General features: G+C 46.4%; 1 protein-coding gene across 1 annotated transcript in view; it reads left to right on the top strand.

Annotated features, from left to right (window-relative positions):
• LOC129742615 (small conductance calcium-activated potassium channel protein-like) overlaps positions 1-18,422 on the top strand; it is a 466,288-nt gene that overhangs the window by 307,695 nt on the left and 140,171 nt on the right. The gene's annotated exons all lie outside the window — the stretch shown is intronic.

Raw genomic sequence — 18,422 nt, 5'->3', positions numbered from 1 at the left:
GACAGACAGACAGACAGACAGACAGACAGACAGACAGACAGACAGACAGACAGACAGACAGACAGACAGACAGACAGACAGACAGACAGACAGACAGACAGACAGACAGACAGACAGACAGACAGACAGACAGACAGACAGACAGACAGACAGACAGACAGACAGACAGACAGACAGACAGACAGACAGACAGACAGACAGACAGACAGACAGACAGACAGACAGACAGACAGACAGACCAGACAGACAGACAGACAGACAGACAGACAGACAGACAGACAGACAGACAGACAGACAGACAGACAGACAGACAGACAGACAGACAGACAGACAGACAGACAGACAGACAGACAGACAGACAGACAGACAGACAGACAGACAGACAGACAGACAGACAGACAGACAGACAGACAGACAGACAGACAGACAGACAGACAGACAGACAGACAGACAGACAGACAGACAGACAGACAGACAGACAGACAGACAGACAGACAGACAGACAGACAGACAGACAGACAGACAGACAGACAGACAGACAGACAGACAGACAGACAGACAGACAGACAGACAGACAGACAGACAGACAGACAGACAGACAGACAGACAGACAGACAGACAGACAGACAGACAGACAGACAGACAGACAGACAGACAGACAGACAGACAGACAGACAGACAGACAGACAGACAGACAGACAGACAGACAGACAGACAGACAGACAGACAGACAGACAGACAGACAGACAGACAGACAGACAGACAGACAGACAGACAGACAGACAGACAGACAGACAGACAGACAGACAGACAGACAGACAGACAGACAGACAGACAGACAGACAGACAGACAGACAGACAGACAGACAGACAGACAGACAGACAGACAGACAGACAGACAGACAGACAGACAGACAGACAGACAAGACAGACAGACAGACAGACAGACAGACAGACAGACAGACAGACAGACAGACAGACAGACAGACAGACAGACAGACAGACAGACAGACAGACAGACAGACAGACAGACAGACAGACAGACAGACAGACAGACAGACAGACAGACAGACAGACAGACAGACAGACAGACAGACAGACAGACAGACAGACAGACAGACAGACAGACAGACAGACAGACAGACAGACAGACAGACAGACAGACAGACAGACAGACAGACAGACAGACAGACAGACAGACAGACAGACAGACAGACAGACAGACAGACAGACAGACAGACAGACAGACAGACAGACAGACAGACAGACAGACAGACAGACAGACAGACAGACAGACAGACAGACAGACAGACAGACAGACAGACAGACAGACAGACAGACAGACAGACAGACAGACAGACAGACAGACAGACAGACAGACAGACAGACAGACAGACAGACAGACAGACAGACAGACAGACAGACAGACAGACAGACAGACAGACAGACAGACAGACAGACAGACAGACAGACAGACAGACAGACAGACAGACAGACAGACAGACAGACAGACAGACAGACAGACAGACAGACAGACAGACAGACAGACAGACAGACAGACAGACAGACAGACAGACAGACAGACAGACAGACAGACAGACAGACAGACAGACAGACAGACAGACAGACAGACAGACAGACAGACAGACAGACAGACAGACAGACAGACAGACAGACAGACAGACAGACAGACAGACAGACAGACAGACAGACAGACAGACAGACAGACAGACAGACAGACAGACAGACAGACAGACAGACAGACAGACAGACAGACAGACAGACAGACAGACAGACAGACAGACAGACAGACAGACAGACAGACAGACAGACAGACAGACAGACAGACAGACAGACAGACAGACAGACAGACAGACAGACAGACAGACAGACAGACAGACAGACAGACAGACAGACAGACAGACAGACAGACAGACAGACAGACAGACAGACAGACAGACAGACAGACAGACAGACAGACAGACAGACAGACAGACAGACAGACAGACAGACAGACAGACAGACAGACAGACAGACAGACAGACAGACAGACAGACAGACAGACAGACAGACAGACAGACAGACAGACAGACAGACAGACAGACAGACAGACAGACAGACAGACAGACAGACAGACAGACAGACAGACAGACAGACAGACAGACAGACAGACAGACAGACAGACAGACAGACAGACAGACAGACAGACAGACAGACAGACAGACAGACAGACAGACAGACAGACAGACAGACAGACAGACAGACAGACAGACAGACAGACAGACAGACAGACAGACAGACAGACAGACAGACAGACAGACAGACAGACAGACAGACAGACAGACAGACAGACAGACAGACAGACAGACAGACAGACAGACAGACAGACAGACAGACAGACAGACAGACAGACAGACAGACAGACAGACAGACAGACAGACAGACAGACAGACAGACAGACAGACAGACAGACAGACAGACAGACAGACAGACAGACAGACAGACAGACAGACAGACAGACAGACAGACAGACAGACAGACAGACAGACAGACAGACAGACAGACAGACAGACAGACAGACAGACAGACAGACAGACAGACAGACAGACAGACAGACAGACAGACAGACAGACAGACAGACAGACAGACAGACAGACAGACAGACAGACAGACAGACAGACAGACAGACAGACAGACAGACAGACAGACAGACAGACAGACAGACAGACAGACAGACAGACAGACAGACAGACAGACAGACAGACAGACAGACAGACAGACAGACAGACAGACAGACAGACAGACAGACAGACAGACAGACAGACAGACAGACAGACAGACAGACAGACAGACAGACAGACAGACAGACAGACAGACAGACAGACAGACAGACAGACAGACAGACAGACAGACAGACAGACAGACAGACAGACAGACAGACAGACAGACAGACAGACAGACAGACAGACAGACAGACAGACAGACAGACAGACAGACAGACAGACAGACAGACAGACAGACAGACAGACAGACAGACAGACAGACAGACAGACAGACAGACAGACAGACAGACAGACAGACAGACAGACAGACAGACAGACAGACAGACAGACAGACAGACAGACAGACAGACAGACAGACAGACAGACAGACAGACAGACAGACAGACAGACAGACAGGACAGACAGACAGACAGACAGACAGACAGACAGACAGACAGACAGACAGACAGACAGACAGACAGACAGACAGACAGACAGACAGACAGACAGACAGACAGACAGACAGACAGACAGACAGACAGACAGACAGACAGACAGACAGACAGACAGACAGACAGACAGACAGACAGACAGACAGACAGACAGACAGACAGACAGACAGACAGACAGACAGACAGACAGACAGACAGACAGACAGACAGACAGACAGACAGACAGACAGACAGACAGACAGACAGACAGACAGACAGACAGACAGACAGACAGACAGACAGACAGACAGACAGACAGACAGGACAGACAGACAGACAGACAGACAGACAGACAGACAGACAGACAGACCAGACAGACAGACAGACAGACAGACAGACAGACAGACAGACAGACAGACAGACAGACAGACAGACAGACAGACAGACAGACAGACAGACAGACAGACAGACAGACAGACAGACAGACAGACAGACAGACAGACAGACAGACAGACAGACAGACAGACAGGACAGACAGACAGACAGACAGACAGACAGACAGACAGACAGACAGACAGACAGACAGACAGACAGACAGACAGACAGACAGACAGACAGACAGACAGACAGACAGACAGACAGACAGACAGACAGACAGACAGACAGACAGACAGACAGACAGACAGACAGACAGACAGACAGACAGACAGACAGACAGACAGACAGACAGACAGACAGACAGACAGACAGACAGACAGACAGACAGACAGACAGACAGACAGACAGACAGACAGACAGACAGACAGACAGACAGACAGACAGACAGACAGACAGACAGACAGACAGACAGACAGACAGACAGACAGACAGACAGACAGACAGACAGACAGACAGACAGACAGACAGACAGACAGACAGACAGACAGACAGACAGACAGACAGACAGACAGACAGACAGACAGACAGACAGACAGACAGACAGACAGACAGACAGACAGACAGACAGACAGACAGACAGACAGACAGACAGACAGACAGACAGACAGACAGACAGACAGACAGACAGACAGACAGACAGACAGACAGACAGACAGACAGACAGACAGACAGACAGACAGACAGACAGACAGACAGACAGACAGACAGACAGACAGACAGACAGACAGACAGACAGACAGACAGACAGACAGACAGACAGACAGACAGACAGACAGACAGACAGACAGACAGACAGACAGACAGACAGACAGACAGACAGACAGACAGACAGACAGACAGACAGACAGACAGACAGACAGACAGACAGACAGACAGACAGACAGACAGACAGACAGACAGACAGACAGACAGACAGACAGACAGACAGACAGGACAGACAGACAGACAGACAGACAGACAGACAGACAGACAGACAGACAGACAGACAGACAGACAGACAGACAGACAGACAGACAGACAGACAGACAGACAGACAGACAGACAGACAGACAGACAGACAGACAGACAGACAGACAGACAGACAGACAGACAGACAGACAGACAGACAGACAGACAGACAGACAGACAGACAGACAGACAGACAGGACAGACAGACAGACAGACAGACAGACAGACAGACAGACAGACAGACAGACAGACAGACAGACAGACAGACAGACAGACAGACAGACAGACAGACAGACAGACAGACAGACAGACAGACAACAGACAGACAGACAGACAGACAGACAGACAGACAGACAGACAGACAGACAGACAGACAGACAGACAGACAGACAGACAGACAGACAGACAGACAGACAGACAGACAGACAGACAGACAGACAGACAGACAGACAGACAGACAGACAGACAGACAGACAGACAGACAGACAGACAGACAGACAGACAGACAGACAGACAGACAGACAGACAGACAGACAGACAGACAGACAGACAGACAGACAGACAGACAGACAGACAGACAGACAGACAGACAGACAGACAGACAGACAGACAGACAGACAGACAGACAGACAGACAGACAGACAGACAGACAGACAGACAGACAGACAGACAGACAGACAGACAGGACAGACAGACAGACAGACAGACAGACAGACAGACAGACAGACAGACAGACAGACAGACAGACAGACAGACAGACAGACAGACAGACAGACAGACAGACAGACAGACAGACAGACAGACAGACAGACAGACAGACAGACAGACAGACAGACAGACAGACAGACAGACAGACAGACAGACAGACAGACAGACAGACAGACAGACAGACAGACAGACAGACAGACAGACAGACAGACAGACAGACAGACAGACAGACAGACAGGACAGACAGACAGACAGACAGACAGACAGACAGACAGACAGACAGACAGACAGACAGACAGACAGACAGACAGACAGACAGACAGACAGACAGACAGACAGACAGACAGACAGACAGACAGACAGACAGACAGACAGACAGACAGACAGACAGACAGACAGACAGACAGACAGACAGACAGACAGACAGACAGACAGACAGACAGACAGACAGACAGACAGACAGACAGACAGACAGACAGACAGACAGACAGACAGACAGACAGACAGACAGACAGACAGACAGACAGACAGACAGACAGACAGACAGACAGACAGACAGACAGACAGACAGACAGACAGACAGACAGACAGACAGACAGACAGACAGACAGACAGACAGACAGACAGACAGACAGACAGACAGACAGACAGACAGACAGACAGACAGACAGACAGACAGACAGACAGACAGACAGACAGACAGACAGACAGACAGACAGACAGACAGACAGACAGACAGACAGACAGACAGACAGACAGACAGACAGACAGACAGACAGACAGACAGACAGACAGACAGACAGACAGACAGACAGACAGACAGACAGACAGACAGACAGACAGACAGACAGACAGACAGACAGACAGACAGACAGACAGACAGACAGACAGACAGACAGACAGACAGACAGACAGACAGACAGACAGACAGACAGACAGACAGACAGACAGACAGACAGACAGACAGACAGACAGACAGACAGACAGACAGACAGACAGACAGACAGACAGACAGACAGACAGACAGACAGACAGACAGACAGACAGACAGACAGACAGACAGACAGACAGACAGACAGACAGACAGACAGACAGACAGACAGACAGACAGACAGACAGACAGACAGACAGACAGACAGACAGACAGACAGACAGACAGACAGACAGACAGACAGACAGACAGACAGACAGACAGACAGACAGACAGACAGACAGACAGACAGACAGACAGACAGACAGACAGACAGACAGACAGACAGACAGACAGACAGACAGACAGACAGACAGACAGACAGACAGACAGACAGACAGACAGACAGACAGACAGACAGACAGACAGACAGACAGACAGACAGACAGACAGACAGACAGACAGACAGACAGACAGACAGACAGACAGACAGACAGACAGACAGACAGACAGACAGACAGACAGACAGACAGACAGACAGACAGACAGACAGACAGACAGACAGACAGACAGACAGACAGACAGACAGACAGACAGACAGACAGACAGACAGACAGACAGACAGACAGACAGACAGACAGACAGACAGACAGACAGACAGACAGACAGACAGACAGACAGACAGACAGACAGACAGACAGACAGACAGACAGACAGACAGACAGACAGACAGACAGACAGACAGACAGACAGACAGACAGACAGACAGACAGACAGACAGACAGACAGACAGACAGACAGACAGACAGACAGACAGACAGACAGACAGACAGACAGACAGACAGACAGACAGACAGACAGACAGACAGACAGACAGACAGACAGACAGACAGACAGACAGACAGACAGACAGACAGACAGACAGACAGACAGACAGACAGACAGACAGACAGACAGACAGACAGACAGACAGACAGACAGACAGACAGACAGACAGACAGACAGACAGACAGACAGACAGACAGACAGACAGACAGACAGACAGACAGACAGACAGACAGACAGACAGACAGACAGACAGACAGACAGACAGACAGACAGACAGACAGACAGACAGACAGACAGACAGACAGACAGACAGACAGACAGACAGACAGACAGACAGACAGACAGACAGACAGACAGACAGACAGACAGACAGACAGACAGACAGACAGACAGACAGACAGACAGACAGACAGACAGACAGACAGACAGACAGACAGACAGACAGACAGACAGACAGACAGACAGACAGACAGACAGACAGACAGACAGACAGACAGACAGACAGACAGACAGACAGACAGACAGACAGACAGACAGACAGACAGACAGACAGACAGACAGACAGACAGACAGACAGACAGACAGACAGACAGACAGACAGACAGACAGACAGACAGACAGACAGACAGACAGACAGACAGACAGACAGACAGACAGACAGACAGACAGACAGACAGACAGACAGACAGACAGACAGACAGACAGACAGACAGACAGACAGACAGACAGACAGACAGACAGACAGACAGACAGACAGACAGACAGACAGACAGACAGACAGACAGACAGACAGACAGACAGACAGACAGACAGACAGACAGACAGACAGACAGACAGACAGACAGACAGACAGACAGACAGACAGACAGACAGACAGACAGACAGACAGACAGACAGACAGACAGACAGACAGACAGACAGACAGACAGACAGACAGACAGACAGACAGACAGACAGACAGACAGACAGACAGACAGACAGACAGACAGACAGACAGACAGACAGACAGACAGACAGACAGACAGACAGACAGACAGACAGACAGACAGACAGACAGACAGACAGACAGACAGACAGACAGACAGACAGACAGACAGACAGACAGACAGACAGACAGACAGACAGACAGACAGACAGACAGACAGACAGACAGACAGACAGACAGACAGACAGACAGACAGACAGACAGACAGACAGACAGACAGACAGACAGACAGACAGACAGACAGACAGACAGACAGACAGACAGACAGACAGACAGACAGACAGACAGACAGACAGACAGACAGACAGACAGACAGACAGACAGACAGACAGACAGACAGACAGACAGACAGACAGACAGACAGACAGACAGACAGACAGACAGACAGACAGACAGACAGACAGACAGACAGACAGACAGACAGACAGACAGACAGACAGACAGACAGACAGACAGACAGACAGACAGACAGACAGACAGACAGACAGACAGACAGACAGACAGACAGACAGACAGACAGACAGACAGACAGACAGACAGACAGACAGACAGACAGACAGACAGACAGACAGACAGACAGACAGACAGACAGACAGACAGACAGACAGACAGACAGACAGACAGACAGACAGACAGACAGACAGACAGACAGACAGACAGACAGACAGACAGACAGACAGACAGACAGACAGACAGACAGACAGACAGACAGACAGACAGACAGACAGACAGACAGACAGACAGACAGACAGACAGACAGACAGACAGACAGACAGACAGACAGACAGACAGACAGACAGACAGACAGACAGACAGACAGACAGACAGACAGACAGACAGACAGACAGACAGACAGACAGACAGACAGACAGACAGACAGACAGACAGACAGACAGACAGACAGACAGACAGACAGACAGACAGACAGACAGACAGACAGACAGACAGACAGACAGACAGACAGACAGACAGACAGACAGACAGACAGACAGACAGACAGACAGACAGACAGACAGACAGACAGACAGACAGACAGACAGACAGACAGACAGACAGACAGACAGACAGACAGACAGACAGACAGACAGACAGACAGACAGACAGACAGACAGACAGACAGACAGACAGACAGACAGACAGACAGACAGACAGACAGACAGACAGACAGACAGACAGACAGACAGACAGACAGACAGACAGACAGACAGACAGACAGACAGACAGACAGACAGACAGACAGACAGACAGACAGACAGACAGACAGACAGACAGACAGACAGACAGACAGACAGACAGACAGACAGACAGACAGACAGACAGACAGACAGACAGACAGACAGACAGACAGACAGACAGACAGACAGACAGACAGACAGACAGACAGACAGACAGACAGACAGACAGACAGACAGACAGACAGACAGACAGACAGACAGACAGACAGACAGACAGACAGACAGACAGACAGACAGACAGACAGACAGACAGACAGACAGACAGACAGACAGACAGACAGACAGACAGACAGACAGACAGACAGACAGACAGACAGACAGACAGACAGACAGACAGACAGACAGACAGACAGACAGACAGACAGACAGACAGACAGACAGACAGACAGACAGACAGACAGACAGACAGACAGACAGACAGACAGACAGACAGACAGACAGACAGACAGACAGACAGACAGACAGACAGACAGACAGACAGACAGACAGACAGACAGACAGACAGACAGACAGACAGACAGACAGACAGACAGACAGACAGACAGACAGACAGACAGACAGACAGACAGACAGACAGACAGACAGACAGACAGACAGACAGACAGACAGACAGACAGACAGACAGACAGACAGACAGACAGACAGACAGACAGACAGACAGACAGACAGACAGACAGACAGACAGACAGACAGACAGACAGACAGACAGACAGACAGACAGACAGACAGACAGACAGACAGACAGACAGACAGACAGACAGACAGACAGACAGACAGACAGACAGACAGACAGACAGACAGACAGACAGACAGACAGACAGACAGACAGACAGACAGACAGACAGACAGACAGACAGACAGACAGACAGACAGACAGACAGACAGACAGACAGACAGACAGACAGACAGACAGACAGACAGACAGACAGACAGACAGACAGACAGACAGACAGACAGACAGACAGACAGACAGACAGACAGACAGACAGACAGACAGACAGACAGACAGACAGACAGACAGACAGACAGACAGACAGACAGACAGACAGACAGACAGACAGACAGACAGACAGACAGACAGACAGACAGACAGACAGACAGACAGACAGACAGACAGACAGACAGACAGACAGACAGACAGACAGACAGACAGACAGACAGACAGACAGACAGACAGACAGACAGACAGACAGACAGACAGACAGACAGACAGACAGACAGACAGACAGACAGACAGACAGACAGACAGACAGACAGACAGACAGACAGACAGACAGACAGACAGACAGACAGACAGACAGACAGACAGACAGACAGACAGACAGACAGACAGACAGACAGACAGACAGACAGACAGACAGACAGACAGACAGACAGACAGACAGACAGACAGACAGACAGACAGACAGACAGACAGACAGACAGACAGACAGACAGACAGACAGACAGACAGACAGACAGACAGACAGACAGACAGACAGACAGACAGACAGACAGACAGACAGACAGACAGACAGACAGACAGACAGACAGACAGACAGACAGACAGACAGACAGACAGACAGACAGACAGACAGACAGACAGACAGACAGACAGACAGACAGACAGACAGACAGACAGACAGACAGACAGACAGACAGACAGACAGACAGACAGACAGACAGACAGACAGACAGACAGACAGACAGACAGACAGACAGACAGACAGACAGACAGACAGACAGACAGACAGACAGACAGACAGACAGACAGACAGACAGACAGACAGACAGACAGACAGACAGACAGACAGACAGACAGACAGACAGACAGACAGACAGACAGACAGACAGACAGACAGACAGACAGACAGACAGACAGACAGACAGACAGACAGACAGACAGACAGACAGACAGACAGACAGACAGACAGACAGACAGACAGACAGACAGACAGACAGACAGACAGACAGACAGACAGACAGACAGACAGACAGACAGACAGACAGACAGACAGACAGACAGACAGACAGACAGACAGACAGACAGACAGACAGACAGACAGACAGACAGACAGACAGACAGACAGACAGACAGACAGACAGACAGACAGACAGACAGACAGACAGACAGACAGACAGACAGACAGACAGACAGACAGACAGACAGACAGACAGACAGACAGACAGACAGACAGACAGACAGACAGACAGACAGACAGACAGACAGACAGACAGACAGACAGACAGACAGACAGACAGACAGACAGACAGACAGACAGACAGACAGACAGACAGACAGACAGACAGACAGACAGACAGACAGACAGACAGACAGACAGACAGACAGACAGACAGACAGACAGACAGACAGACAGACAGACAGACAGACAGACAGACAGACAGACAGACAGACAGACAGACAGACAGACAGACAGACAGACAGACAGACAGACAGACAGACAGACAGACAGACAGACAGACAGACAGACAGACAGACAGACAGACAGACAGACAGACAGACAGACAGACAGACAGACAGACAGACAGACAGACAGACAGACAGACAGACAGACAGACAGACAGACAGACAGACAGACAGACAGACAGACAGACAGACAGACAGACAGACAGACAGACAGACAGACAGACAGACAGACAGACAGACAGACAGACAGACAGACAGACAGACAGACAGACAGACAGACAGACAGACAGACAGACAGACAGACAGACAGACAGACAGACAGACAGACAGACAGACAGACAGACAGACAGACAGACAGACAGACAGACAGACAGACAGACAGACAGACAGACAGACAGACAGACAGACAGACAGACAGACAGACAGACAGACAGACAGACAGACAGACAGACAGACAGACAGACAGACAGACAGACAGACAGACAGACAGACAGACAGACAGACAGACAGACAGACAGACAGACAGACAGACAGACAGACAGACAGACAGACAGACAGACAGACAGACAGACAGACAGACAGACAGACAGACAGACAGACAGACAGACAGACAGACAGACAGACAGACAGACAGACAGACAGACAGACAGACAGACAGACAGACAGACAGACAGACAGACAGACAGACAGACAGACAGACAGACAGACAGACAGACAGACAGACAGACAGACAGACAGACAGACAGACAGACAGACAGACAGACAGACAGACAGACAGACAGACAGACAGACAGACAGACAGACAGACAGACAGACAGACAGACAGACAGACAGACAGACAGACAGACAGACAGACAGACAGACAGACAGACAGACAGACAGACAGACAGACAGACAGACAGACAGACAGACAGACAGACAGACAGACAGACAGACAGACAGACAGACAGACAGACAGACAGACAGACAGACAGACAGACAGACAGACAGACAGACAGACAGACAGACAGACAGACAGACAGACAGACAGACAGACAGACAGACAGACAGACAGACAGACAGACAGACAGACAGACAGACAGACAGACAGACAGACAGACAGACAGACAGACAGACAGACAGACAGACAGACAGACAGACAGACAGACAGACAGACAGACAGACAGACAGACAGACAGACAGACAGACAGACAGACAGACAGACAGACAGACAGACAGACAGACAGACAGACAGACAGACAGACAGACAGACAGACAGACAGACAGACAGACAGACAGACAGACAGACAGACAGACAGACAGACAGACAGACAGACAGACAGACAGACAGACAGACAGACAGACAGACAGACAGACAGACAGACAGACAGACAGACAGACAGACAGACAGACAGACAGACAGACAGACAGACAGACAGACAGACAGACAGACAGACAGACAGACAGACAGACAGACAGACAGACAGACAGACAGACAGACAGACAGACAGACAGACAGACAGACAGACAGACAGACAGACAGACAGACAGACAGACAGACAGACAGACAGACAGACAGACAGACAGACAGACAGACAGACAGACAGACAGACAGACAGACAGACAGACAGACAGACAGACAGACAGACAGACAGACAGACAGACAGACAGACAGACAGACAGACAGACAGACAGACAGACAGACAGACAGACAGACAGACAGACAGACAGACAGACAGACAGACAGACAGACAGACAGACAGACAGACAGACAGACAGACAGACAGACAGACAGACAGACAGACAGACAGACAGACAGACAGACAGACAGACAGACAGACAGACAGACAGACAGACAGACAGACAGACAGACAGACAGACAGACAGACAGACAGACAGACAGACAGACAGACAGACAGACAGACAGACAGACAGACAGACAGACAGACAGACAGACAGACAGACAGACAGACAGACAGACAGACAGACAGACAGACAGACAGACAGACAGACAGACAGACAGACAGACAGACAGACAGACAGACAGACAGACAGACAGACAGACAGACAGACAGACAGACAGACAGACAGACAGACAGACAGACAGACAGACAGACAGACAGACAGACAGACAGACAGACAGACAGACAGACAGACAGACAGACAGACAGACAGACAGACAGACAGACAGACAGACAGACAGACAGACAGACAGACAGACAGACAGACAGACAGACAGACAGACAGACAGACAGACAGACAGACAGACAGACAGACAGACAGACAGACAGACAGACAGACAGACAGACAGACAGACAGACAGACAGACAGACAGACAGACAGACAGACAGACAGACAGACAGACAGACAGACAGACAGACAGACAGACAGACAGACAGACAGACAGACAGACAGACAGACAGACAGACAGACAGACAGACAGACAGACAGACAGACAGACAGACAGACAGACAGACAGACAGACAGACAGACAGACAGACAGACAGACAGACAGACAGACAGACAGACAGACAGACAGACAGACAGACAGACAGTTCTGTCTGTCTGTCTGTCTGTCTGTCTGTCTGTCTGTCTGTCTGTCGAAACCGTGCACGCTAAATGCGCATATTAATGTTATAAGCTATTTTTTAGTTCCATTTGCAATATATTCGTATAATTCGATTGAAAATGTTAGAAACTGATGTAAAGCATACGTGAAAGCTGAAATTTTTGTGAGATTTTCGTTATCACTAGTTCTTTTGCATAATACATAGTTAAGAATGCTAATATGATCATTAGACCGCTGCAAGCTTTGTATGGAAATTTCAAATTTTTAAATTTTTACACCTCCCGTAACTTTTGTTGGTTGTTTTTCCGCCAGAAATAGCAATACAAATTTTGGAAGCGATTCATCCAGTCCTGAATTAGCGCAACGAGTTTTGTATGGAAATTCATATGGGAAATCAGAATTTTTCATTCAATTATCTTCAGAGATGTAATGAAAATCCCAAAAATATAACTTTGGATGAACCATATTTTTTTATTCTTGCTGTACAATTTATGCCAACAAAGCATATACCTAACTTTTTAAATTTTAATTTTTGGCGTGAAATGCGTAGCTGCTTGTCGTGTTAGCAGAAAATGAAGCTTAAGAATAGTCAAAATCAAAAATTTAAGACCAATTTCATTTCAAGCTTATTTGAACTTTCGGGATGATTGAATGTGCAAAAATTTCTTCTTCCATACTAATTTCCATACAAAATAGAATCGCGTTGCGATAACTCAGGAATCAACCAAATCATGCTAAATTTTACACTGATTTTTGGTGATCTCACAGGCATCGAAAAAACATAAGAATGCAAAAAGTTTTTTTTTGCAGCGGTCTAATGGTCATATTTCATAGTAATATTTTGTTTATATCATATGTATGTATGTATGTATGTATGGTTCCCCCATCGGTAGCAAGGTCCTGCCTATGTCTGTGTGGCTTGGCCTTCGAATTTCTTCTAAGGTTTCCACGACCGATGGTTCGTCGAAGGAAGGCATCCAACCCTCAGAAACCTACAATGGTTGGCAACCCACTCCGCTTGCAGAAGTTTCTTCGGATTAACCCGCAGATGCATTCCTTCTAAATTATATGAAATGGTTTGATGTTAGTAAGGAAAATTACAAAATAAAGCTGTAATATATGAAATAATAATGTATGAAATATAGTTATATATGTACATATAAAATATAATTTAATTAAACTATGAAAACAATATTTCTTCAAAATTTATAAAAGGATACAGATCTGAAATGGTCAAATTTCGTTAGGATTTTCAGAAGCATTGTATTATTTAAATAAGCACCAAAAGTAACCGTTCTGCACTTAATGTATGAAAAGTTTGAAACTATAACTGTTTAACAGAATATTATTATAAACTTTGAATCGAATCAACTAGAAAAGGACATCATTGAACACATTACCTATGAACACAGTAGATTTGGCTGGGTTGCGTGAAGGTTGTTAATGAATCTGCATTTTGAACCCGGGCTCCTCAATCTGTCACGCACGATAAGCCTCATCCCGTTCACAAATAGTAGCCTTACATGTATTCCTCGATGTGCTTTAAACTTTCATAATATTGAAAAATTTGTGTTGATATCATTTTATCAAGGAAAAAGGAAAAAAAATTTTTTTTTAAAGACAGCTATCCGATCAGAAAGTTGATAATTTCCAATGTTGAAAAAAGGTTTGTTTGTTTCACTTGCGTTGGGAAAAACGCCTGCATATATGCAACATAGATTACCGTTTCAAAGAAAATCTTTAAAACTTGTATGCAAGCTTGAAATAGATAGATATGAAATAGATATGCTTGAAATATTTCACTCATTTCTGAAATTTTGTATGTCAAAAGTAGAAAATTTTAGCTCTGATGGCTTTTATGATTTAAAATTTAAATATTCTTAGTAAAACATAAGTAATGAAACAAGTCAACTTATCTTTAACATCATTTGGTACATTCCCCTCCATTTCAACCTTCGGTAGAACGAACAATTTGTCTGCGTTGTTCCGGAGGGCGCAGTGCCAGCCCCTCCAAGTCAGCCACATTGAATGATTCAATTTCTTAAGTTTAACACTCATTCCATTAAAAAATTTAGCTTTCACAGAAATCTCAATGAACGAAAAATACTTTTTCAACACAACGCGAAATAAGAAACTTTTCTTAGCAAATAAATTTAAAACTTTCAACCCGAGAAAATTTGCGACTGTAATATTTTGTTTATATCATATTCTTATAAAATCAATATTAGGCTCTTCTTGATTTAATGTTTACATGAAAAAAAAGTTAAAAATTCACATGGGTAATCTATTTTTTCTTGATTGCGCATATTAACTGTTTTTGATTACTTTATGGTAATAAGAAGCCTAAACTGAACTGACTTGAATATTTTCATGGTAGGTTTTGAACACATTCTAAAGGTTTGCAAGTTTAAGTTGGGTAAATACACTATTTTTTCGATCTTCGATAGTCTATTTTATAGAAAAAAGAATCTTGAAAAACCAACTTTTTAGTACCAATCTTGACAAACAAGATTCCTCTTCGAATAACATGCCGGCAAAGTAGAAAATTTCCAGCAGATTCTTCGAATTATCAACGAAAACGAAAGTTTCCTAGTAAATTACTAATTTTTCGTGATTGTGACGTCGCTGTCTGTACCAATACTAGATCAGGGCTGCCTTGGCACTACCTTCTTCAAACATTCCCTGGCTGAAAATAGTGTACCTACATATTGATTGTTCAATGCAAACATTTCAAATCAACTTCAACAAAGCAAAGCGAAGCATAAAATTGTGTATGCAACTCGTTGCAAAACTCGATTTATTCACCACCCAATGTTATTATCCATTTTAAAACTATTTAAACTTACGACTCGTGCTGAAAAAAATCCACTTTTTGCAACTTGATGCATAAATAAAACTTGCCTCATACAGAATTGGAACAAACTTTTGCTCATATTGTGCCGCTCCTGGTGGACGGATTTTGAAGTACTTGGCACCCACGTGTCGGAAATTTTGTCAGCGAAACGTCAAAAATACATACGTGATGTAATTTTGACATTCCGTAAATCGACTGTACTTTGTAAACAATCAACATGGAAGCCGAGGAAGGGGGAAATTTGGACACAGTTATTTGGAAAATCCATTGCATCTTCTGAATCTAGGCTAGCTAAAAAGCTGAAATTGCCCAGAAAATTTCTTGCAGAAATACCGTATGGCGTGTTTTCAAACGGTATAATAAAGAAAACATTAACGCCGATTCGGAAGCCTCAAGCCATTAAGAGTATTAAGAGGAATTCCAATCTGTCGGACCGTGATTTGATCTGAAAATTCGGTGCTGCCTATAGAACCTTGAGGAGAATTTGACTCCGGGAAGGAATCAAGTGGTATTGAGCTAGCCAACCGCTAATTTTTTTGATTTTGGACCAATTACCCAGCTAACATGAAATCGTAATAGAAATGATAATCCAAATCGAATATTTAGACATTATCAATAAACATCGTAAACAAGATGGTATTGATTGATTTTCTATCATTCATTTACAACAAGCTTTGCCAACAAAAAGTTGAATCGTATAGCAGTTTAGTCAATTCGTAAATATGTCTCCAAAAGGTTGAGAATATGCTAATTCGACATTTACGATTTGAGTGAGCTGATTTACGATAAATCGGCGGCCCTTAACATTCTTTCCGGTCTCTCCCTTCCTTTGACCGGTTCGTTAAAAAAAATTCTCTTATAGAGAGTTAGATTCAACAGATGAGTTGGCATCGTGGTAAGATACCGGAGAGCAAACTCGGAGGGCTGGGGTTCAAATCTCGGTCACGGATTTTATTTTCGTTTTATTCAAATTACCTGAAATCGTTTATTTTGCGCTTTTTGTGGGGAAATCAAATCCTTGGAATCTAGTCATTGTAGATATATCGCCTCCACTTTTGTAGCTGTATGCTATTTTGGTAAGTTTTATACAACCTTTCCATCTGGTATACTTGTTTGAATAATTCTGTTATTCCTGCGATATACCTTCTTAAATGTTTGCGGGGTAGTTTATTCATCTTCAGGTTAGAAAACAGCCAAATCGGACCATAAAACAGAATAGTGCTGAAAAAATCTGTGGTCAGAAGCTATACGACTAGGTGCTGACCTAGTTCGACGGGTATCTTTTGATGGACGACGAAACCTATTGCAAGGCTGAATTCGGGAAAATCCCAGGTCAAAAATATCACTAGACAACGTCTGAAGAGGATG

Source organism: Uranotaenia lowii, chromosome 2 (assembly GCF_029784155.1).
Source record: "Uranotaenia lowii strain MFRU-FL chromosome 2, ASM2978415v1, whole genome shotgun sequence".
NCBI classification, from domain to species: Eukaryota; Metazoa; Arthropoda; class Insecta; order Diptera; family Culicidae; genus Uranotaenia; species Uranotaenia lowii.
Note: the sequence above shows the minus strand (reverse complement) of the source record. Positions and strands in the feature narration are given on the sequence as shown.